Source organism: Neovison vison, chromosome 10, assembly GCF_020171115.1.
Source record: "Neovison vison isolate M4711 chromosome 10, ASM_NN_V1, whole genome shotgun sequence".
NCBI lineage: Eukaryota > Metazoa > Chordata > Mammalia > Carnivora > Mustelidae > Neogale > Neogale vison.
Window position 1 is genome coordinate 6,412,927 of NC_058100.1, and position 24,933 is coordinate 6,437,859.

At 51.5% G+C, this 24,933-nt stretch overlaps 1 protein-coding gene across 2 annotated transcripts in view; it reads left to right on the forward strand.

The window, feature by feature from the left end:
- LOC122918385 (carboxyl-terminal PDZ ligand of neuronal nitric oxide synthase protein-like) overlaps positions 1 to 24,933 on the forward strand; it is a 262,893-nt gene that overhangs the window by 74,193 nt on the left and 163,767 nt on the right. The window lies entirely within an intron of this gene.

Here is a 24,933-nt window from a genome sequence, read left to right on the forward strand (position 1 = left end):
CCCCGGCATCTTCACTGTCAGCCCTGTAGATGGTGCTGGGGGAATCAGAGTGGACGGCTACACCCACTGCAAACCCCAGATCCCTCTTCCTCTACCCTCCAGGGAAGCTGTTCTGAGCTGCGTGGTTGATCTTGATTTAAAGGCCAAGGTTAAGATGGATGTGATGGCGGGAGGGGCGCTCTTCTCCCCCCCCCACCCCCCCATCTCCTGGCCTGTTGCTTCTGGAACCGAGATGCACATAACTTGAGGATATGTGGGGTCTCCTGGGGACTGAGTGAGAATGGCGAAGGATCTTTGTTTATTCAGATTTTAGGGAAAATGTTTGATAATTAGTTGTTAATTGGCTCAAAACATTTAAGAAGTGAAACGATTTATTGTGGTATATAAGAAGGTCGACTTGAATTTTTAAGGACAAATTGTGGGATTTCAGCAAAATTTCCATGGTCAGTTGCTTTAGGCTCTGAAAATGTGTACATTCTCTTCTGGAATTTTGGGGGATCTTCTAGCAGCATCTGGTAAACATTCTGGACTGTTGTTTTTTGACTCTGGTGCACAGAGCAGAGATTGAACAAGAATTAAGTTGTCTTCTGAGCACAGTGAAGGAATTTGTCTATCTGCTCTGCATTGAAATAGAAGCTACTTTAAAGTTGTACATTTCGAAGGGAGGATGGGGATTGGTTGAGTGGAATTGCAGGACTTCTTGGAGAAAATGGGTGTTGGAGGTGATGGGATCAGTCATCTCGGATGCAGCCTGGTTTGGGCTCTTGTCTCCAGAAGAATCTACTAGGTAAATAGAAAACCTATGGCAGATGTTGGGTGCATCAATTGGCTTCCTGCCAGTTTTACTTCCTGCCAATTCATCCCATCCATAGAAATCTCAGCTCAATGACAGCAATTTGGGGAAGAAAATTAGTATGTTTGCTCCTGTTTCTCTGAGTAGTTCATTAGCTTATTAAAATTACTTTTTTGGGGCACCTGGGTGTCTCAGTCGATGAGGCATCTGACTCTTGATCTCAACTCAGGTCTTGATCTCGGAGTCATGAGTTCAAGCTCGGTGTTGGGCTCCTCGCTGTGTGTGGAGCCTGCTTTACAAAAACGAAAAATTAGGGGGAGGGGTAGGAGGTAACAGGTGGCGGAGTATTAAGGCGGACACGTGTTGTGATGAGCGTTGGGTGTTGTGTGTAGCTGCTGAGTCATCGAACACTTCCATCAAAAACTAATGTACTGCACACAGTGGCTAACTGGACATAAAAGTTAAGTGATAATAATAATTAAATAAAAAAGTCAAAATAACCTTTTCACTGCCTTGATCCTTCCAGTCCTTCGACATTTTTTTTTTTTTTATTAAGTTGAATCTGTCAAAACTATGAAAAACAGCAGTGCCCTTTCTCATGGATGTGGGAGTGAGTTGCTTCAAGCCCTTTCACATGGGTTCACTCCACATTCACAGCAAGCTGGGGTGTCGGGGTCTTGTTACCCTGGTTTTTGAGGTTAAACTGAAGCTCGGAGGGGTGGTGAGGAGTCCCAGGGTCCGGGAAGTGGTGGGTGTGTGGCCTGAGTCAGTTCCCCACTCGGTCTCAAGAGGCCAAGTGAGATCCTTCGTCCCTGTGGCATCAGGCTTGCCATTCAGTACGTCCCCAGGCCTCTCCTCTTTTCTTCCTCGGCCTTCCCACTCAGGTAGGGAGTGCAGCGGCCTTGGCTAGGGGGTGCCGGGTGGGGCTTCCCCATGCTGGGGCGGGGGGCTACTGCTCTCACTGGGCTTGGCACTGTTGCAGCCGTCAGGCCTGGACCTGGGGCTGGCCGTCCTTGGGGTTTCACCAAGAACGTCCCTCTTTCCTTCCTATTCAGCTAAGAAGCAGGAAATATGTTGAAAAAAATACCTTTTCATAATTAGAGTCATATCTCTGTTAATATTAGCTGTCAGGAGTAATACTGTGTGTCAGGTGCTTCAGTTGGCCTTTTAGGATGGAAATAACTTTTTCTCTATTATTTGCCACTACTCTAGACAAGGTGAGGATGTTATCACATGTTGTAGGTGAGGAAACAAGAGTTTTGCGGAGGCTCAATAAGTCGTTCTAGGTCAAGTTGCCATCAGGAGGCGGAGCTGGGACTCGCACCCAGCACGGCGCTGCCTCCTCTGTGGCCTGGCTCTTGGACGTGGGTTTGGGTGATGGTGCGCCCAGTTGGTGAACCAAAGGGTTGGGCTGTGGGACTTCCCTAGTGAGGGAGTCCACGGCAGAAACACCATTTCGTAGAAGGAACAGAGTGTACCTGTGTAGAAAACCTCTTCCCAAAGCTGGGTGTCCGCTAGAACTGGTCACGCCCTGGGAGCTGGGGACCCGCAGGGCTGGAGTGGCCCTGTCTCCTCTGCCCTGTCATCTGTTAGCCCGCGTGGCCGTGTGCCAGGAGCTCCCATTCCTGTGACCTGCTTCCAGTGCTTAATGAGTGAGCGGCTCATTCAGTTAGAGGGAGAACTACGTTGGCCAGAAAGCTGCTCAGTCTGGCTGGCCGGGCCCTTGTGTAGACAGACCGCTGCAGCAGCAAGCACTCTGGGTGTGTGTTTTACCCCAAAACCCCCAATTCACTGCTCGGTCCAGGCTGCTGTTTTCTCTGCCTCTCTCCCTTTTAAAAGAGCTGTTTTGGCTGTAATTACAGTCATCGAGAACCAAGGCCTGAGATTTCTGTGTAAAGGACTGTTCCTGACTTTCTTTGTTTGTGGAATGGTGCCAAGCCAGCGCTCGGCAGGACACTTCGGGGTTTAGGTGGCTGAACGCTCGTGCGGATTCGAAGATGCAGGCCTCCTAGGGCAGAGGGCTGGTCCTCCCAGAAGCTGCTGTGAGAAGGATCGTGGCGTCTTACTCCGCTCCAGAGGCCCCCGCTCACTCTGGGGGCCTTGCCAAGCCTTTTATGTGCCCCTCTCCCTGATCTCTAGGGAGCTCTGCACCGGACAGGGGATGGGGCAGTACAGATAGAGAGAAGCCCATGGAAGGGGAAGTGACTGGCCTGAGGGGGGCCATGTTCGGCCTCAGGCCTGGGGCTGCAGCAGGTGTATGGGCCCCTCCTCCTTCCTCAGTTCCCCACTGCAGGGTCGACTGCACCGAATATGTGTTCTTCTTCTTCTTCTCTCCCCACCCCCCCAATTTCTCATTTGTTCTCTGACTGTATAGATTTTCTTTTAAAATTCTTGTTACCTCTTCTGGATGTCTTTTTTTTTTTTTTTTTCTCCTTTTATAATGTGCTTTCAAGATTTTTAAACTGATGTTTAAACCATTTTTAAATGTAGAGTTCGGTAGTGTCATTCCCATCATGCCACGGATCTTTCCAAAACTTCTTCCTTTTGTAAAACAAACTCTGTATGAAATCCCAGTTCCTTTCCCTCTTCCCCCAGCCCTTGGCAACCACCTTTATACTCTGGTCTCTCTGATTTTGGCTGCTTAGATACCTCATAAATGGAATCCTACTGTATTTGTCATTTTGTGACTGGCTTGATTCATTTCGCATAATATCCTGGAGGTTCGTCTGTGCTGTGGCATGTGACAGGATTTCCTTCCTTTATGAGACCGTGTAGTAGTCAATTGTACGTGTATAATTAACGCATTTTCTTTATTCGTCCTTCTGTCGATGGGCACTTGGGTCTCTTCTCCCTTTTGGCTGTTGCGAATAATGCCACAGTGAGCACGAACGTGCAGATATCTTTGAGATCCTGCTTCGAATTCTTTTGGGTCTATACCCAGATGCGGGAGGGCCGCATCGTATGGCAATTCTATTTTTAATGCTTCATATTATCTTTCATAATGGTTGTATCGTTTAAAATTCCCACCCATGGTACACAAGGGTTTCAAGATTTTTCTTTTTTTTTTTTGAATAATGTGTGCCTTCTTGGTGCTGGATCTTTAAATAGATGGGTTTCCTTTTCTGGAAGGGGTATGTCGGGATGGGAACCACTAAGCCCAGGGGTCTCTGGGCGGGGAGAGGGGAGGCGTCAGGAGGCAGAGCATGCACTCGCCGTGGGTTACCCAACTGCCTCCTATCATAGAGCCTTCCTGGCTGAACTTGCCCGTGCCAGGGCCCAGGAGTTCCTTGTACTGCACTTCCTAGGACTGGGCTTGAGGTTCTGAACGGCTGTAACTTCAGGGTGACATCGTCCTGGATATGGGGTGGCATGTATGTGGGGGACTTGTTAGGACTGAGCCGAGTGGACTGCTTGCTGTCCACCAGCGGGACGAACGTGCGTTGACTCGTTCCTCCGTCCTGCAGGTATTTCCTGAGCACTGTACGCTTCATCAGCGTCCGAATCTTCCTCTGGTGCTGGCATTTGGCCATGGACGAGATAAGCACATGAATAACTAAGTTAATAGGCAAGGGGCAAGAGGTTAGGAAGTGTGCAGCTGGAGGTGGAGCCCAGTCTGGGGAGACAGGGCAGCCGTGTGGGCTCCCGAGATGGAACCCGGGATTAGCAGCCGCTGCAGCCGGATGACCCCCACCCCCCGACCCTGCCCAGCTGAGGATGTCACGGCTCAGGGAGGACTTGCAGCCTTGAGGGAGCACGTCCCTTCACAGCTCCCTCCGGGCCCCAAGTGCCTCACTTCCTGCCTGACCATCACTGCAGACTCCGGGAGTTTTTCCTGAGTGACTTTGAACAGAGTTCTTTAAATCTGGTCTGTCCTGCACTTAAGAGCCGTGGAATCCTGGCACGTGCTTCGTTGTTTGGGGGGGACTGGGATTGCGGCTTCTCCGTCTGTCCATTGGGTGCTCCCGAGGGGACAGTGAGGCCCACACAGGAGGAGGACCTGGGTCTTCGGACGCCCAGTACCTCCCACCGCTGTAGAGTGAGGCCTGGGGGAGGTCACTGTGCAATGTTTGCTTTTTGGTTTTCTTCATACCGCTTCTGGGAGTTTCCACTGACGGGGAGTGAGGGTGAATTCTGGTTTGCTCGGGGGATCCTTCTGAGTTGGAAGGATCTGCAGTCACAGGTAGCTGTGGTTTTGGGGTCTCTCACCGCCTTCTTTGTTTGCTCATTCAGGATGTGCCCCTTTGCTCAAGGCCGTGGGGACGCTGGTCTGTTCCCTCTGTGGTCTGTCCCCTCCGTGGTCTGTCTTACTCAAGCTTCAGTTTCTCTCCTATTCTGTCTGCTGTTGCTGCTGTAATCAGTCATCACAGACTTGCTTAGAACCACACGGAGTCATTAGCCAATGGTCCTGGAGGTCATTGTGCGGGACAGTCTTCCCGTCTTGTGATTCTTAATCACATCTGCAGTGTCCTTTTAGCCACATGCAGTAATAGTCCCAGGTTCCGGGAGTTAGCGCTGGGCATCACTGGGGGCCTGTTCCACCAACCCCACGTGCCTTGCCTGTAGCCTACAAACAAGAAGCAAGTGAGGGATCCCAGACCAAACCCAGGCGGCCTTCTGATTCCGGCCCTGATCCTTTCCCTCACCCGTCCAGCTGCCTGGGTGGGGATTCCCATGTTCTCCTCTGATCCCTGGAACCATCTGGGCAAGAAGGAAGTTTATACTCTCCAGAAGCAAGCACAAGCTGATTGTCCTGCGTTTTGTCTACCAACGATCCCAGTGTCTGAGCAGGTGCCATCTGGAAGAAGAAGAGGAGAGGGGAGGGGTATACGGGTCACCCTCCCCCACTTTGCAGACAAAGTGGAGGGAAGTTCTGTGTGAGCCCAGGGTTGGTTTGGTTCCAACTGAGGCTGCTTGGTTGCAGGTTTCTGGTGGAAAGGGAAGGTGAGTCCAGCCTGCTGGCCTTGCCTCACAGTACCTGCGTGTGTAGAGGGGAATGCAGCAGGCAGATATTTGCTATGATTTTCATGTCTTTTGTTCCCAACATGATCACCAGCCAGTCCCTGTCCCTGCACGTTTTGGTTTCCCTGGGAAAGCAGCGCTGTGCAGTTAGAGCCCTCAGTGAGGACTAATGAGAGTTGGGTTCTGAGTCTTCTTGTTGGAAGGTGTAACCGTTCAGTTCATCTCCGCTTCCTGGTTTGTAAAAGGGAGAGGATCCTACTTCTTGTCTTGCTGGTGCTGTTGTCAAATCTGGGATGATGCATGAAAAGATACTTTATAGGCCACAAAGGGGTATTTATATTCATCTGTATCATTTCTGTACCTTCTTTTGGGTTTCAAAGCATTGTGCAAACACAGATCAATACCCCGAGAGACACCAGCCTGCTTCCTGGAAGTCCTTTAATGGCCAGCGTCTTCTTGGAGATTTCAGTGCAAACCTTGCTTCCTCAGGGAGGCCTCTCCAGACTGCAACAGGTCATTTTGTCCCTTCCTGCGTTCTTGGGCACCTCACCCCTCCCTTTGCTGCACTCAAGTGACTTTGCAGTCTGTCCGCATGACAGCCTGTGCTCAGTGGGCTTTTGCTGAGTGACTGAGAAAATTAATCTTCGTTGATAACCACGTGAGCATCTAGCAGTGAAACCCAGTGAGGTTTCGCCGAGGGGGTGCCGGGAAGGAGGAATGCTCTGGGCTCTGGTGGTGGAGAGCCAGGCTGGGCTTGAGCTGGTACCTGCTGTTCTGTTACTTCCTCACCTTTGGAACCTTTTGTAGCTTCTAGAAGGGGAGCCTTCTAGAAGGGGAGAAGGGGAGAAGCATCTTGCTGGGGCTTTGGTGTGGGAGAGGGGACAGACAGCTGTCCTTGTGGCCAAAGACTGGATTTCTGGCTGTGAAAAGACCAGGGGACGGATCCCTCCCGTAGAAACATGGCATAGGCTCCCGGAAGCTGGAGCAGCCTGGACCTGAAGCTGTGTGTGTGCTTGTGTCCAGAGGTGCTCAGAGGTGGTTGGTCTTTCTTTGTGGCTCCTCCGGCTGTGGGCTGAATTAAACCTCTGGTCATGCTGCAAACACCTTTCCCAGGTGTCCAAGATGGGAGCATAGATTTCCGTCTAGTGGTGACCTGATTTCTCAGATGGGGCTGCTCAGGAGTGCTGTGGCTCCGTGGTCTTGAACAGAATGGGCTGGTGCCCAGGAAGTGGCCAAGCCCTCCCCTCTCCCACAGGCCCCTTCTGGTATTACTGACTCTTCCAGAACTGTTTCTCAAGGGATAACAACCCCAACATGAATCGGCCCTGGGTGCTGCTGTTCTGGGAGAACATCCGGGTTCTGGGCGGGCTGGCGGGCTATGTGGGGCAGCCTTAGCCCTTGCGAGGGCCTCCTGTCCCTGCCGCCTTTCCTTCCCCACTGCCAGTCAGCCACAGCACCCCCATCCCCCCCATGTGTAACCCTCTCCCTGTGTGGTTTCCTGCAGCATCACATGTTCCATTGTCGGTAATTTTTCTCCTCAAGTTCGGGGCTGACTCGTCTGCCTTGGAACAGCTTAGGTGGCAACGCAGACCCTCTCTCGTTACCTTGGTATGGCCCGGTTATTCCCTCCCCGGCTTCCGTAACCCGTGACTGTTAATGTATGGGGCTTAACACAACTTTGATTCAGTGTCTTAAAGATCAGGAGGTCAAAAATTTTGAACTGGGGCTCAAATCAAGGAGTTGACATGGTTGTTTTCCTTCTGGAGGCCGTAGGAGAGAATCTGTGCCCTTGCTTTTCCAGCTTTTAGAGGCTGCCTGAATTCCTGAGCCCTGGACCCCTTCCATCTCCCGGGCCAGCAGTCCTGGCCTTTGACCTCTTCTCCGACCCTCCTGCCTTCCCCCTTCCCTCACCAGGACCCTTGTCAGTACACAGGCCTCTCCATCTTGTGCTTCCCTGACCATCCAGTTAATCTCCCCGACTCAGAGCCTGTGATTGAAAGACCGGGCAGAGCCCCCTTTGCCGTGCAAGGGTAATACACTCACAGGGTTTGGAGGTCAAGTTGGGGACCTCATGGGGTGGGGGTGTCCCTGTTCTGACTCCCAGCATAGGATTAGAGTGTTAGACTTGTAGCAGGGTTGGAAGAATTCAACCCCTTGACTGAGGTGCTCTAGTGGGGGCCAGGACACCATCTGCTCAAATCCTGTCCTTCTGTTTCCTGCCTGAATGATGGCACAGGTTTCTTACCCAATTGGCCTTTGTTAATCACCAGTAAAACTGGGATGTCCTGTTGGCAGATGCACCTCATGGGTATATCTATGGCTGCAAAGCACTGAGCAGAGCCCGTGGCACGAGGGTTGTGCTCCATAAATCGTAGTTCTTTCCCCTCCCTTTCTTTTTTTAAAGGTTTATTTATTTTAGAGTGGTTGGGGGGAGGGGCAGTGGGGGAGAGAGAGAGAGAGGGAGAGAGAGAATCTCAAGCAGACTCCCGGTGGAGCACAGAGCCCATGCGGGGCTTGATCCCAGGATCCTGAGATCACAACCTGAGCCAAAATCAAGGGTCAGATGCTCAACCGACTGTGCCACCCGCTCTCCCCTTCCCCTCCGTCCCTGGGCAGGGACACTGGGGAGCAGGCACGGGGTCAAGTTTCGCTTTGGGAGTCAGTTACTTTTTTTCCTTCGTCTGTAGATGAAGGCTTCTCAGAAGGGTTTCCATGGCACTCTTGGAATCTATAAGTGTGCTTTCTAGGGTCGGAGAATCCTCTGGAAGAATTTTTAAAATTTGGTGTTTCCATTTGATCCTAGTGAAGTCACCCAAGCGTGTTCCAGGCGGTCCAAGGGCCACCCTCTGCCCCCGCGCAGTGAGCGGATTCACCGTCTGCAGGGGTGTTTGTCCGCCGGCGCCGGCCCCACGTCTTCCTCCGTGATTGTCAAGCACCGCAGAGAAAAAAAAGTTCATCCTCCGTCTGTAACGGATGGCCATGAGAGCAGGGACAGATGACTGAACTGGGCAGCAGTCTGGACAGCGGGCAGGGGCAGAAGCTGGGCTTGGTGGGTGGAGCTTGGGGCCGAGGGCCGGAGCGGCACAGCCGTTCTCCCTGGGTGCAGGTGGAGCTGTTCGCTGCTGCGGGGACGGGGCCTTTCTGGTTAATTCCAGCAGCTCCTCTGACGGGCTGGTCCCTGGACCATCCCGGTGGTCACGATGCAGAGTATCACCCTGAGTGTGCGTGCGCCAAAGTTAAGAGAACCCTGGGGCCAGGTGGTCAGTGCTAGGGTTTCAGTGAAATAACAAGGTCTTCTCTGACACAAACAGCTTTCCTTTGAATTTATTTAGGGGTACACTTTGTGTTTAATTTAGAAATTTGTATCAGACCTGGATGCATGAGTAGGTACTATCTTGTTTTAGGCCATACGTGTGAAATCATGTTGCAACAAACTTGATTTGTCGGGGCTTGTTTTGGTAGTGACTTGATGGATACTTAATTCCCATACCCTACAACTCACCTGTTTCAGGGACGTAATTCGTCGGTGTTTAGTCTGTTCCTAGTGTTGGGCAACCGTTACCCAGTCAGGTTTAGAGCATTTTCATCACCCCCAAAAGAAATTATGCCCCTTAGCCAGCATTTCTCAGTCTCTCCCCTGAGGCCCCCAGCTCTAGACAACCACTGATCTACTTTCTGTCTTTATGGATTTGTCTGTTCTGGACACTTCCTAGAAATGGCCTCCTACGAAACATGGCCTTTTATTCTGGCTTCTTTGATGTCACATCATGTTCACAAGCTTCGTTTATGTTGTGGCATGGATCAGCATTTCATTTCTTTTTATTCCCAAATAATATTCCTTAGTATGGATGTAGCAAAAATCATGTACTCATTCAAACACTGAATGTTTGCGAGAACATTTCTTGTTTTCTCTAAAGGGGGGGCCAGACCTTATTGAACTTCAGAGAACACTTGGTGTGGCTTGAGCAGCGTGTGATGGCTGGGTTACAGCTGTCTTCTCAGCCGGAGGAAGAGCAAATCATTGCTTTCTTAGGGGAACTGTGGTGACGCACTCTCATCAATATGAAGAATGGTGCGCTGAGAGCAGAACCTAATATTTTTCCTGTATTCATTAAAAAAAAAATGTATTGACTCCTTTTATAAGTCAATATTCTTTTAGGTGCTGGGGACACAGCAGTCTACAAAACAAAGCCCTTGTCTGCCTGGAGTTTCATTCTGCTGGTTGAAATTGGAGGTAGGGGAGGAGGCCATTTACATAGTGTATCATGTGTGAATTCTCTGCAGGAAGACAGAGCAGAAAATAGGATAGATAGTGCCAGAGGAGAGGGGGTGGGTGCTACTTTATATGGAGTTTTGGAAAAGCCCTCTGCATTATGGAGGCCTTTGAATTGCAAGAGATGTGAATATGGAAGGGAGGGAGGATCATGTGAATGTCTGGAGGAAGATACCCAAACCTGCAGAGGGGCAGTAAGTGCAAAGGCCCTGGGGCAGGAATGGTCTTTGCAGGTTTAAGGAATAGCAAGAAGGTCAGTGTGTTCAGAGACTCAAGGGTCCCAAGTAGGGACAGTAGATCACACCTCAAGAGAATCTGGTTCACTTAGTACCTACTAAAGTCCTGCCCACACTTGAGGAAATGCATTTATGTTTCCCCTGAACCTACACTGGACTGGAAAGTCATTCTGTATGAGAAGCTTTGGTTCTGCTCCTAAGGCGAGCGGTTTGGAAATAGTTTAAAACTGGAGCAGGACTGCTAAATACATTCCCCATCAGCAGAGGAGTTAGGAAGAATCAGTTATTATCAAAGCCAAATGCCCTTTTGCTTTGAAAGAAGCTGTCTTGATTACAGCTGTTTGTGCTCAAGAGTAAGAAATAATTTAATTGTGTTTCCACAGGAGCATTTGAATATTGCCCAGCCCAGCCCCCAGATTCTTGCGTGGCCCGCTTAGTGCCCGAAGTGGCAGTGTTTCTCCGTCACACCAGAGGTTGGGAAGAACCCCACTTCATTGCTGTGACACTGGCCAGTCTTTGGGGACCCATTTGTTCAGGTTTCTGCCATTAGTAGCTGAGCAGCCAGCCACTCCTCGTTTTGAGGACTTCTGTGGATTTTTAAGTATCTGTAATCCTCATCATGTCAACCATTTGTAAGTGTACAACTCAGTGGCATTAAATAATGTTCCTAATTCTCAGGACGCCTGGGTGGCTTAGTTCGTTGAGCATCTGCTTAGATCATGATCCCAGGGTTCTGGGATCGAGTCCCGCATTGGACTCCTTGCCCAGAGAGGAGCCTGCTTCTCCCTCTGCCTGCCGCTCCCTCTGTTTGTGTTCACTCTCTCTGACAAATAAATAAAATCTTAAAGGTGTTCACAGTTCTGTGCCCATCGCACTCTCTATATCCAAAACCTTCTCGTGGTCCCCACCGTGAGCCCTGTGCCCACTAAACAATAATCACCTCTTTTCCCTTGGACCCTGGTAGCCTCTATTCTGCCCGCTGTCTCTACGATTTTGCCTTTCCCAGAATCCTCCTCTAAGCAGAATCTCCTACAACATTTGCCTTTCTCTGACGTATTGCACTAAGTATGCTGTTTTCAGGAACCATTCGTAGTGTAACATAAGTCCAATTTCGGCCCTTTTCATTGAGTAGCACGCTGTTGTGTGATGTCTTGCACTCAGCACATCACGCAGGCTGTAGTGTGTGGCTGTTTCCTCTTTGGATCCTGAGCCACGTGCTCAAGGGCGGGGATGTGCAGCTCGGTTCACTGAGGACCTGAGCTGCTTGTGGGGGGACCCCTCAGACCCCTGCGGAGTGGCCCGATCTGTTCCTTAGGGGTACTTCCTAGTTAAGTCCATGTTCATGTCCATTGTCCTCTAATTTAAGTCTCCAGGAGCCCCATAAAAAGCAAGTCTTACCCTTGCTTTACAGATAAAGGCCCCGAGAAGGGAAGTAACTCACTCAAACTAATGACCCCACTGTTGTCCTTATCAGTAATGACCAAATTTGGATAAAGACTGTGCTGTGTGCTGTGTCACGGTGTCAGGCTCCAGCAAAGAGCTTCGTGAGTGTCACGTGACTTGGTCCTCTCGGCAGCCACGCGCATAGGCATGGTGATGGTCCCATTTTACAGATGAGGAAACCAAGGCCCAGAGAGGCTCACTCGCTTGTCCTGAGCCACAGGGCTGGGAAGGGGGGGAGTCTGGGATTCTGTCCAGAGCTTGGATGTGGTGTGGCTGTGTTGTCAGAACCAGCACGAGTCTGCAGCCCACTTACTCCGGGCTCAGATGTCCTCCAAGGACGTGCTGCTGGGCCCCGTGTTTCCAAACGTCGGTCCGGGCCACGTCCTCTGTGTCCCTGATGGTGCCTTTCTTCAGCCTGGGAACTCTGCCAGACAGTGTACAGCACTGGCTGTAAATAAGGCCATATTTGATTTTTACAAACTTCTCTTTAGAGTTTGAGACCCATACGTCCTGACTGACACCCCCGCTTGGGTGTCCCAGAGGCCCCTTCATTTCAGTATGTCAAAAATGGAATTCATCATTCCCACAGTCTCTTCTCTTTGCTGTGAACCCTCTCCCCTGAGTCTGTTTTTCTCCTCACATTTGCATATCTCCCTGCAAGCATCTTATCGGAGCAGGAATGGAAGCCAGAAACCTCAGGGTCACCTTACTGACCCCGCATCAGTCACCCCTACTGATGGGGCCTCTCAAATACTGCTCAAATGCATGTCTCCTGTGAACCCCTACCCAGGGAGGAGGGCCGTATCCTGTCACCGCACACCCCGTCGCAGGAACCCCTGCACGGTGGCCGTGCCCTTGGCTGAACCGCACTCTCCCCATCTTCTGCACGGCGGCCCAGCTCCTCTGTCTGAAGACGGGTCTGTGGGTGCGTCTGCAGGAATTGTCCTGCTCAGAACTGTTTGGCGGTGGTTCATCACCTGTGGGCTGGAGTCTGAAGTCTGTGCGAGACACATGGGGTTCTTTGGGGACCCTCAGGCCACAGTGGGGTCCTGTTGAGGCCCCCCTCTGCTCTGCTCTTTACCGCTGTCTGGGAAGCGTCCCTTTATCCACAGGGTGGGGGTCTGTCCCACAGGGACTCTGCTGAACTTCTGCTTATCTTCCACACGGCCGCAGAGCATTTGTCCCTTCTGGGAGCTCTCCTACAGAGACCTCGGTCTCTGCATTTGCTGTAATGTAGTTCTCTCCCCGAGGGCATGGACTGTGGTCAGCCTCCCGCGAGCCAAGGGGCGAATCTCTCAATGGCTCTTTCTTCTTTGGGAAAACAGGAGCAGTGTCGCCCCTGTGGGAAAGAAAGGCAGGGACGGGTGTCTGGTCCGTAGCACTGCCCGGCCTGGGATGGGTGATGCAGTCATTGTGGCAGTCTCCTGTCCTTCCCCGCCGGGGATACGACTGGACAGGAGCCTTGCCTCCACCCCCCCGCTGCCATCTGTTGGAATGTTTCCTTCTGAGTTGTTCGGGATTTGGAGGCAGGAGCCCTTGGCGGGTTTCCTGCTTCATGGCTGGGACTTAGGGGAAGTTAATTTTTCTGAACCTCAGGCTTCCCCTTGTAAAATAAGGGGCATCTCTGCAAGGTCGCCTCGTAGCTCTTCCCTGCAGCTTAGAGGACCCATGATGTGGAAGGTTTTGTAAATCGTCAGGTGCACACACAGATGGGTTATCAGACCCAGAAGGCAGCGAGATGAGCACACGGGCTCCAGGCCAGTACGGTCTCCCACCGGTGTGGAATCTGGTGCTTCCATCGTCAGGTCTGGGTGAAAAAGTTGCCATGTCTGCCTATTCTGTATGGCCCCCACTCCCCTGGCCTTTCGGTGGTGTGAAAAATAGCGAGACACCTGCCACTCCCATCCCTGTGCTCCTGCTGCCCTGTCCTCGGGGTCCGAGGAGAGGCCTCTCCTCACGTGGCCCTCGGCTGCAGGAATGACAGATCCCTTCCCCACAGTGAACTCAATCCTGCTAACCAGCAGGAATCCCCCTTGTTAGTGTGATATTAGCAATTTCCCCAGCTACTAACCCTCTTGAGGAGATCTGGCATTCTTGCTCGCTGCTGTTAATGGTCTCCTCACCACAGGGCTTGCGCAGTCGCTGGTGTGCACATCCTGGCTTCCTTCGGCAAAGTGGATCTTTGTTTATCCTGGCCCAGGAGGAGCTGGAAGAGAAGGCATTTTGAATAGTTTGGGGTGTCTGTTCGTTGTTAATATTTTAAAACTTGATGTGGTGCCTCTTTCATTCTTTTTTTTTTTTCCTAAGATTGATGTATTTGGAAGAGAGCGTATGCACACACAAGCAGGGGGAGGGGCAGAGGGAGAAGGAGAGAGAGAATCTCCGGCAGACTCCACGCTGAGCACGGAGCCTGACGCACGGCTCCATCTCACGGCCCTGAGATCACGACCTGAGCCGAAATCAAGAGTCGATGCTTACCCAATGGAGCCACCCAGGCGCTCCCTTAATTCTTTAGGGGTATGAGTCGAAAGCCACTTCACGGGAAAGCCAAGAAAGAACAGGGAGGGAATGGTTTCATTTCTACTAGGTACATGGGCACCCCCAACATCAGACACGTAGCAGCGAGAGTCTAGGTCAGATATACCAATGACAGCAAGTCGATCCTTGCTGTTCAGTAACAGGTGCTGTTCTGAGCCCTTGGCCTGGGTGCCTCTTTATAGAGGAGCTTCAGTCACTCGGCCGAGGTCACACCGTCGGTCAGTGGCCAGGAGTCTGGCTCCGGCACCTTCGCTCCTCACTGCCACGCTGCTGCTCTAAGGCGGACCGACATTCCCACTCGGTTCCCCCCGTTCTGGATCGTCTATAGGTGGACATCGTGTGTTAGTACAGAGTGTGGCCTTGACCTCCCCACCCGGCCTCTCCGTGCGCAGTCGGCGGCAGTCTGCGTTTGCTGCATCCTGCAGGCGCTGGACCCATCCCGCCTCTGCTTCCGGGGAGCTGCTGGTTGAGCCGGTTTGCTCAGGTAGGGCTTCCAGACCAACCTGTTCTCCCCTGGTCCTCGCCATCCGCTGGCTCTGCTGCGGAAACAGCTGATAAACAGAACCAGGCCGCTGAGAGGGAGAGTGGGACAGCAGGGTCCCCGTGGAGGCCGCCTGCTTGCTGGGAAGAGCCGAGGCCTAGAAATCCATGTGCAGTTGACGGGGGAACTGTTGGCCTGGCTTGTGGTCACACAGGTCGGTTTGTCTCTCCCTCCCTCCCGAAAGGGCATGGGATGCTGACCAGCAGGACACCAGGTGCCGCTAACAGCCGAGGCCCTCCTCGGATGGGTCCCGGGCAGCCCTCTGCCTTCCCTCAGCGCCGACCCTGCTGCTCAGGGGCTCTGGCTGGACCCTTCTCCTGGCACCTGCCGTGTTCGCCCAGGCCCGCCCCCACTCCGCGCCCTTCTTCAAGCCTGGTTAGATGTCGATGTTGGCTTGTTCATGTGGTCTTCATTTAGCGGGGATGACACTTAATTTAAGTAAGAGTTTGGCTGCTTTTAAACTAAACAACTATCCCCCCCAATGGGCCAGTGGGGAGTCAGTAGCCAGATCGTTTAGTGAAAGACATGGTATTGATTTACAACTTTCACTTTAATCCATTCCCAGACACCTCCACACTTAATTGTACGGCCAGGCACGTGGGCTGCTCCTTTGAGAATCCTGTGTCCTGCCTGCAGAGAGAGGGGAGTTTCTCCTGAGTGTGCCTGTGACGGGTGTGTCCGGCCTCCTGGAGGAGGCTGTGTTGGCAGAGCTGGCGGGTTCCTCCTCCCCCCGCACACAGCTTCTGGACCAGCTTCTGTCATGCCTCTGCTCAAACACTGTCCATGGCTCCCTATTACCTGTGAACAGAACACGGAGTTCTCAGCTGGTGGGCAGGGGCCTCCCAGGCTGGCTCCACTGTGCCTGTCGAAACTTCGTTCTCGTTGTTGTCCGGCTGTGGCCATGCATACTTTCTAACTTGTTGAGTATGTGGTGTCCAGTTTCTCCTGCTTGTCCTCTTCTTCATTTCTCTGGGATTCTCCCCCTTTGCTGCCCGCCCGCTGTCACGACTTCAAGGCCCACTCCAAATGGAAATCTTGGCTAAAAAATTGTGATTTCTCTGAGCTGTGGTTCAGCTCTGCTCTGGTCTCTGTTGCTCCTCAGGTACATGTTAGCCTGCTTTGTTTTACAGTTGTTGTTCTTATTAAATGGGGACTCAGTGAGAGCAGTGACACTGTTGCTCACGTGTGTCCCTGGCAGCGGCAAGTCTGAGCCTGGGGGAGTAGCCCTGAGTCTCCCAAGTGCGCCCTCCGTGCCCTTGTAAATACTATACATGTCCAGCCCGGTCGTCCTCACGGGAGCTTTCAGAGATCTGAGCTGTGTTTAGTCCTGCTCTCCAACCTCAGTGTTAGCGGGCCGGGTCAGGGGCCATCTGAGGAACCCTGCAGGGGTGGAGACTGAGGGTTGATGGTCTGATACTCAGGCCGCCAGCTGCTTCACCTGCCGTGGGGGGCCCCTTCTCTAAACACGCGGTGAGCTTACCCCTGTTCAGCGGCGGTCTGCTTTATTTAAGCTTTTTAAAAATGTCACCAGGTTTGCAGAATTATGGCAAAGAAGGTACAAGGAGTTCCTGTATCTCTCCCTCCCCCACCGCTTCCCTCAGTTTCCCCAGTGACTGGTGTGTGTGGCATGTTCGTAACCATGAATGAGCCAATAGCGATCCACGACGATGAACTAAAGTCCCTACTTCATGGGGCTTCTGTAGCTTTTCCTAATGTCCCTTTTCCAGGGTCCGGTCTGAGAAGCCGCATTATATTAAGTCACCATGTCTCTCAAGGCTCCTCTTGGTGGGGACAGTTCTCAGCTTGCCCTTGCATCGGTGACCTTCACAGGCTTGAGGGGTACTTCTCCGGCATATTGTTTAGAATGCCCCTCAGTAGGGATTTGTCTGGCTTTTTGCCACGAGTGGAGGAATGTGTTTGGGGAAGAACAGAGAGACGATGTGCCCTTCCCACCCCATTCTGCCCGTGTGGCTTATCCCTGTTGGCATTAACCTTGCTCACAGGACTCGACGTAGTGTGTGTGAAGTGACGACTCTTCTTTCTCACTTTCCGTGCTGTCGTCTCTGGGAGGAAGTCCCTGTGTCACTCAGAGTGGGGAGGCAGGTTCTATTCCCTGAGTATCTCCATAAGTTGGATGGAATTCTGCATCGGGATTTGTCTCTTCTCGCCACTCTCTTCAGGAATTTTTTTACATCAGTGTGGACTCGCTTACGCTCCTTTCATACTTCGGGCTCTAACTGCTGTTCTGTTTGGTTCTCCTGCTGTTCCTGCTTTGGCCACTGAGAGCTCATTTGCGTGGTTCCTCCATCCCTTTGATAGAACCCCATCAGTGTGGAGGCTTGTTTTGTCCTTTTTTTTTTTTTTTTTTAAAGTTTTCTGGCTCTACAAGATGCTCCAGGCCCATGGTGTAGATTTCCTGACGAGTTCTGGGGTCCCCCATTTCTGTAGGGAGCCCTCATTCCTTTCACCGGAGAATGGTGTCAGGAATCCAAGACGGGGGGGCGAGGTGTACACGTGCTCCCGGGGAGGCTTTGCTCCTTGGCCCCCTCAGCCATTAGAGCAAGGAGAGGTGGGCATGCAAGTGCTCTTCCGCTTTCTCTCCCATCACTGATTCTGTCTGTAACCACCTGTATCTGTGTTCAGCTCAACCTGAATCCGTGCTGAAGTTTCCAGATCTAATCCGTCACCTCCTGACTCGTTCCAGCCTCCTCCCTTGGCTTATCTGTGGCTTCCTTGGCAAGGGTGAGAAAACCGGCTCTCACCGTGGCTTTGTTTCATTGTTGGGTTCCAGCGCAGTGGTCGAAAGGTTGTTAAGCTGGATCCCTGGGGGAGAGCCCTTAGCTCTCCCATGTCTACCTGTACTGCGTTCTGCCTTGACTTTCACGGACTCCGTCCTCAGACTCCCGCCTCCACAAGTGAGGCTGTTTCTTATGTCTGTGGTGTGTTTAGATTCTTCTGTCACAGTTTGCCCTTCCATCCTGGGATTTCCCTCACTTTCCCTGCCGCCCCCCACCAACCTCCCCAGTGATATTTGTCTTAATGGCATGCATTAAGGGTTCCTCTTGTGCTGTGGAGTTCTCTGGGTTTCTGACAAATGTTTAGAGGTCTCATTTTTACCATTACAGTATCCTACAGACTGATTTCGCCATCCTAAGTAACCCCCCGTGCTTTACCTGTTCAACCCCCACCCCCCAATCGCAAATCCTTGTCAACTGCTATTGACGCGGTCTCTCCAGCTTCGTCTTTTCCAGAATGTCCTGTGACCAGAATCCCAGTGTGTAGGTTTCCTACAGGCTTCCTTCTGTCACTTAGCCATGTGCGTTTAAAGGTCATCCCTGTCTTTTTGTGGCTTGACCGCTCATTACTTTCCACCACTGAACCACATTCCGTGGTGTCCGCGTACCCACCGCCCTTCATGGACTCAGCGCTCCTGAAGGAGGACACCTTCCGTGCCTCCAGAGTTTGGTGACTCTTCATTGTGACCAACGAAGCTTCTGTAAACATGCCCGTGCAGATTTTTATGTGGACCAAGTTTTCAAATCACTTGGATAAACATCTGGAGGTCCTTCCCCTTTATACAGAGTCAGCGCCCTCTGAAAGTAGACTAGTTCTGGTGCTGAGCTGCCCCTACACGGACTTGCTTTTTTTTTTTTTTTCCTCTGTTTATGAGTGGTAAGCACGGCCACCTGCGTTGCTGAGAATTTTTTTTTTTTTTTTTTAAATTCTGGGAGGTTATAATGGGAAAGTAGGGTGATGATGTGATTTGGAGCAGCCCTGGGGAAGTCGGGCCTTAGCTGAGCCTCGAGGATCCCTCCATCGTGTTGAACAGGAGCATAATGTGATGCCTGGAGCCCCTCTCCCTTTGGGGGTGACAGGAGGCCCGCAGCCCTGGGGAGTTTCCTGCAGCTGAGACCTTCACCCTGTTGTGACTCAGAGGAGGGGCTGGCCCACCCGTGGCCCTTTCAGGTCTTCGGGTCACATTGGGGTGGCAGTCCTGTTCTACAGGCAGGTGGGTTGTGCACTCTGATTACCAAGTCACCCGCAGGAAGAGACCCCAGCCCCAGGCTCAGCGTGGTCCACCTTCCCTTCTGGTTTCAGTGACCTTAGGAGGTGGGACTTTTCACTGTAGGATGAGCAAAGTGAGGCTGAGAAGGTAGAATGGTGACAGTTAGCATTAAATTGAACCCAGCACTCTTGATGTCCATGCTTCTCAGTCTGTCACCCCAGGGCATCTCTGGAGGGAAGCACGATGTGGAGAGGACATGTGCGCTGCTGGAGGGGCTGGAGTGGCGTGTCCTCGAGCTCCCTGGGGACCTATGGCCACATGGGAAGCACAGTAGGAAGGGGGCGCTTCCTCGGCACGTGAAAGGCAAAGCCTTACCCAGATGCTCAGGGCTCTTCCTGGGTGCTAGGCTGGGGCTGGCTGATTCAGCCTTCGGCTGTGTTCATCCTGGAAACTGTCGAACTTGTAAAACCCAACAAGTAGAATTGCTGGTCTCCTTGTCACTCAGGTTCTGGAATCATCAGGCTTTTGCAGTTTCTGCTTTCTCTGTTGTCTCATGGTTTATTTTTTATTTATACCTTTACTTCTTCGGCTAGAGTATTTCAGAACAACATCGATGAGGACGGTTTACCTGCTGGCTCACCTCTCCAATCTGCGTGCCATCTCTCCTTTGTTTGGATGGATTTCTCACCATTGCGTGTCCCGTGGTTGTGGCGTGTTTGTTTTACTTAACCAATATTTGTATTGTCCCAATCCTCTCTATACCTTTTTCCGGGTCCTTCACAAATATTAACTTGTTCATTCCTTATATAGAGCTTATAAAGTAGGTGTTCTTTTTTTTTTAAATTTTAAAGACATTTAAGAATTAAGATTTTTTTTCCAATAGAGATTTTTGATTGGGAAATGATGAAACCAAAGTGCAGAGAGGTTGAGTAACGTGTCCTGAGTCATGCTGCTAGAAGTGGTGCAGCCGGCCTTCAGACCCAGGCCCTGTGGTTTCATAACCCTGGGCTCTTAATTGCCACCTTGTGCTAGAAATAGGGTTAATGCAAATGCCATCACTATTGCCTGTTCCCCAGTACTGTTGAGATACAGGAAGGAAAAAATGAGTTCTTGGCCTCCAGATGCCCCTAGTATGGTAGGAAGAAGAACCTAGAAGCCAGTAGCTCTAGCCCAGGGGGGAAATGCTGTGTAGCAGTTGTGTGCGATGGGAAGGACCATGCGGGATGACTTGGGGGAGTCAGGGTTGGCCTCACAGGGGATGGGACCCTGGAGCTCAGGTCAGAAGGATGGATGAAGGGCAGGGAAGTCCAGGCCAAGGTGACACCCTGGGTCTCGAGGGGAGAGCACAGGGCCGGCTGGGGAGGCAGGCCTGTGGCATTGGACTCTACAGGCCACAAGACCATGAAGGTACCTCCTTGCCTGCAAGAAAGCTTTGACTTTATCCTGCCGCTCCTGGGGAGCTACGAACGCGTTGTAAGCAGATGAGAACGCTGTGAGGTGTGCGTGGTATAGAGCCCTCTCCAGGGACAGAGCAGAGGCTGGATCGAGAGGAGACTAAGACTAGCCACTCTATCGTTCCTGCTGGCAGGAAATGCTGGTCCCCAGAGCCCTGGTGGGTGGGGTCGAGAGGCTGGATCCGAGGGTGAGGGCCTGGGGGTCCTTACTATGCCCGGGGTCATCTGGACTTGCGAATGATGGGGTTGCCTTGGAAAGCAGTAGCATTTGTAACATCAAATCATCACTAAGGAGCTGATCGCTTAGAAAATGGTCCTGTGGCACCTGGGTGGTGCAGTCAACGGAGCACCCAACTCTTGATTTCAGCTCAGGTCGCGATCTCAGGGTTGTGAGATTGAGCCCCGCGTGAGGCTCTGGCTCAGTATGGAGTCCCTCCTTCTCTCTCTGCCCCTCAACACTGGGTTCTCTTTCTCTCTGTAAAGTAAATAAATCTTTATAAATAAATAAAATGGTCCTAATAACAAATGTGCCCAAGGTGACCCTAGTGCTTCATGCCTTTATATCCTTCCCTACCAAGATTATGTCGTTTTATAGAAGGCTGTTTGGAATGAGAGCTTCTCCTGAAGGCTTCAAGGAATTGCCGTGTCTGAGAGGTCACATGAAAAGAGACGGCGGACAGTGTGGAGGAGCTGAATGACCCCTAGCTCACAGCCAGAAAGAAAATGGGGGCTTCAGTCCTTTAGTTGCCGGGAACCGAATTCTGCCAACAACAGGGAGCTTGGAAGAGGACCCGGAGTCCACAGTGGAACACAGCCTGGGCCACACCATGATAGCAGCCTATGGGACCCTGAGCAGAGGACTCAATCTGGGTCCAGAGGAACAGGGAGAAAATAAACATGGTTTCTTGTGAACCCCAAAGTTTGTGCTAATTTGTCATGAAGCAATAAAAAGCAAAAACCATCCCCCATTCAGTTTCCTCTCCTCTGTTCTCCATCCCCAGGGTCTGTCAGCCCCGGTTTTCTTCAATGCAAATTCCATGCAAATGCATTTCAAAGTGAAATTGCAAATCTTACGAAGATGTCGTTTCCAGATAGTCAATAAAAGGGTTGACGGAGAACTGTTCAAACCACTCTCCAGACAAACGAGGAATGGGCAGGGTTAGATCCGTTCATAATTGGCGAGAGAAATAACCAGCATGCTGACAAGAAACGGGCTTCAAAAGAGGATTTGAATATCTTTGAATACAAAGAAACACCTTCGAGAAAATGTAAGCCCTTAAATAATTTTTGCAAAGATTATCCACGCACAGTAGTGTGTGTACAAGTCAGAGGTGGAGGATGGCGTCCTGGCGTGTAGACCTGTCAGAACAAAGAAAAAAGTACAACAATAAGTCAGGACTCCACTCTTACTCCAGTCTAAGAATTCAGAATTCAGTGTAACCTGAATGTCCCATGTTTCACGTAGTGTCTTATATTTTAAATAAGCTCATCTACGTAATTTTTACTTCTTTTTGAAAGATTAAATCTTGGTGAGCTCTTTTATTATTTGTTTTCCCTGTTTTCTGTGCAGATTTGGTTTTTGTTTTGGGGGGTCTGGAATAGGACCAGCTGACCCGGATGACCTGACGCCTCGGAGGGCCTTGTGTTTTGGGGGATTGTGTTAATCTGAGCCCCTCGCGCTAGCCCGGTTATCCGAGGATGGATTTTGGCGTTCTCATTTCCGGGAAGGAGCCCAGAACGTCCAGTTTATTCCATCTGTGGCTTATGAGCCGCCGAGAGCTCTGTTTTATGTTTAGTACCTTCCTCAAGTGCACGCAGCGTGTTTTTTTGGTGATGGCCTGACGCGGGTGGCCCTCACGAAGGACTCTGGAGAATGCGTGGATAGAAATGAAAAAGTCCTTGCTTCCCATCGATGTTGGGCTTGTGTTTTTCACATTGTTCCCATCACCATTTAGGTTTTCAGTCTCAGAGCTGTGGAGCCAGATGGGTTGGGAGCCACCAGCCTTCCTCACTGACTAGCCAAGGAAGCCAGGGCCCAGGGAGATGAGAAGTCAGGGCCGTGTTCGTCACTCGCTGGCCCGGAATGAGCTCACTTATTAGCACAGTCTCCACTGCTAGCTACAGAGCGGCCACTTACAGGGTCTGCTGTCTGACGGGGTGCTTGGCTGCTGATCCTCACGTGGCATTGGGTCTCTCCAGTTGGACGTGGTGCTGTCAGGTCAGATGTCCCTTGCTGCTGATGAGTGGAGCTGGGATTTGAACCCCACTTTTCCTGACTCCAGGACCTCTTTCCACATTGTGGGGTTTTCCAGCGAGCGTCCTCTCTGCTCCCCCAGCACCATGTCTAGTAGGGGAGGCAAGGTCCCCATAGGACGCCTGTGGAAAGCCTGGCCGCCATGTTTCCCCCACGGCTCCCTGAGCCTCACTGAGGCACGCAGCTGGGGTGACGTGAAGGCTGCAGCCTTGTTCCCTGTGCAACGGTGGACCGCAGGCCCCCAGCTCTTGAGGAGTCACGATAGCCCTCTCTTACTTTCTGTTGCTGCTGTAATAAATTTCCACAGGTTTAACGAGTCTGTGTAAATCTATGCTTCTACAGCTTTCTGTCAGAAGTCAGACATGGGTCTCACTGAGCTCACGTAAAGGTGTCTGCAGGGTCATGTCCCTTCTGGAGGGGAATCCATTTTCTTGCCTCTTCCACCTTCCAGAGGCTCTGCTGGTATTTACCAGCTCAGGGCCCCTTCCTCTCCGTACACTCACTCCTCAGACCATTCTTCCATAGAAGCTCCTCTGATGCTCCTCTCCTGCCTCCCTCTGCCATCTTTTTAAAGATTTTATTTATTTATTTGACAGAGATCACAAGTAGGCAGAGAAGCAGGCGGGTGGTGGAGAAGCAGACTCCCCGCTGAGCAGAGAGCCCAATGGGGGGGCTTGATCCCAGGACCCAGGGATCATGACCCAAGCTGAAGGCAGAGGCTTAACCCACTGAGCCACCCAGGTGCCCGCCCTTCCCTCTGCCATCTTTAAGGACCTTTGTGATTACCTGGGGCTGTAAGATCATCCAGGATAATCTCTCCAGAGAAGGAGTCTTCTTTTTTTAAGTATTTATTTATTTTCGAGTGGGAGCATGCTCCTGTGGATGGGGGAGGGGCAGAGGGCGAGGATCTGCAGGCTGACTCCCCGCTGAGCGCAGAACCGACGTGGGGCTTAAGCTCACTGAGATCATAACCCTGAGGTAGTAACTGGAGCCGAAACCAAGAGTCAGACAAGCTTAGCTGACTGAGCCACCCAGGCGCCCCTGAAGGGCTCTTGGTGTGATCACGTCTCCCAAGAACCTCAGCTGGGTCAAGTAACATACTCCTGTGTTCTGGGGATCCGGTTGTGGGTGTCCTCGTTGGGGGGTGGGCGGGGCACTGTTCTTCCTCTCCCAGTCTCTGCGTGGTGACACTAGTTGGCAGCTTGTGTTCATTTTATGCTAAACTGATTCCACCGTACTTCCCAGAACCTGTTGCTTTCATGAATTGCTCTTGTCTTCTGGTCGATGACTTGGCGGCTCGAAGAGCTGTAGAGTCTGGATGGGGTGTGATGGAACAGCCTCGTGGGCGAGGGGCTGGACTGCTTCCTCCGTGCTGGGCTCTGATGTCGCCTGCTCTGCGTACCGGGACCTCACGCCCCAACTGCACAGACTTCTGCCTCTGAGCCTCCAGACGTCTGGGCATTCTTCCCTCTGTCCCAGTGCCACTAGAAGCACTAAGAAGGAGATTATAATGTAATTTCTTTTTTTTTTTTTTTAAAGATTTCATTTATTTGACAGAGACAGCAAGAGAGGAAACACAAGCAGTGGGAGAGGGAGAGGGAGAAGCAGGCTTCCTGACGAGCAGGGAGCTCGATGCGGCACTCGATTCCGGGGCCCCAGGATCATGACCTGAGCCGAAGGCAGCTGCTTAATCAACTGGGCCACCCAGGCACCCCTATAATGTATTTTCTAGTGACAACTTTGCACCTAGACACAGTGTAAAAGCTGAAATAACAACGAGGCATGTCACGGGACTTGTGACGAAGGACTTAGAAAAGCTTATTCATGCAGCTTCTAGAAAGAATGCATGTGCACCACCTCCCTTCTCTAGAATCAGATTTCAGTTCTGAACCTTGGGCTGACACGTCCTGTCTCCTCTTCCAGGAGATAGCGAGGCTCTGACGTTGTTCCCAAGATTCGCTATGAGTGCGTCCCAAAAGAGGCTGAGTCCTATGATAAGCTCTGCCTGGGACCAGAAAAGCAAGTTCTTTGCTTCTCCTTCCATAGTTGTTTTGCTGAACTCTCTTTCTCTCTCTCTCTCTCTCTCTGTGTGCGTGTGTGTGTGTGTGTAACAGATATATATGTATAATTTGCAAATGTTAAGCTAACACTGGTAATTATAGAATCAAGATACGGCGGTCCTGGTGGGATGGGTCTCTATCTGGCACATTTGTTTCAGATCTCGGGAAACACGCAGTGAAACGGCGTTCTGGCGGGCACCGTGGTATAATGTGTGTCTTTGGGCAGAAATCTTAATGTCACTGAGCTTGTGTCTGAGCTGTTGTGATTGTCTCCCACAGATGAGTGTTTAAACCCTGTGTGATGTTTCCACAGTGCATTATTTTAAAATAATAACCCCTATTCTCTTTGATGGGAAGCCTGTTTCACATTTACTGT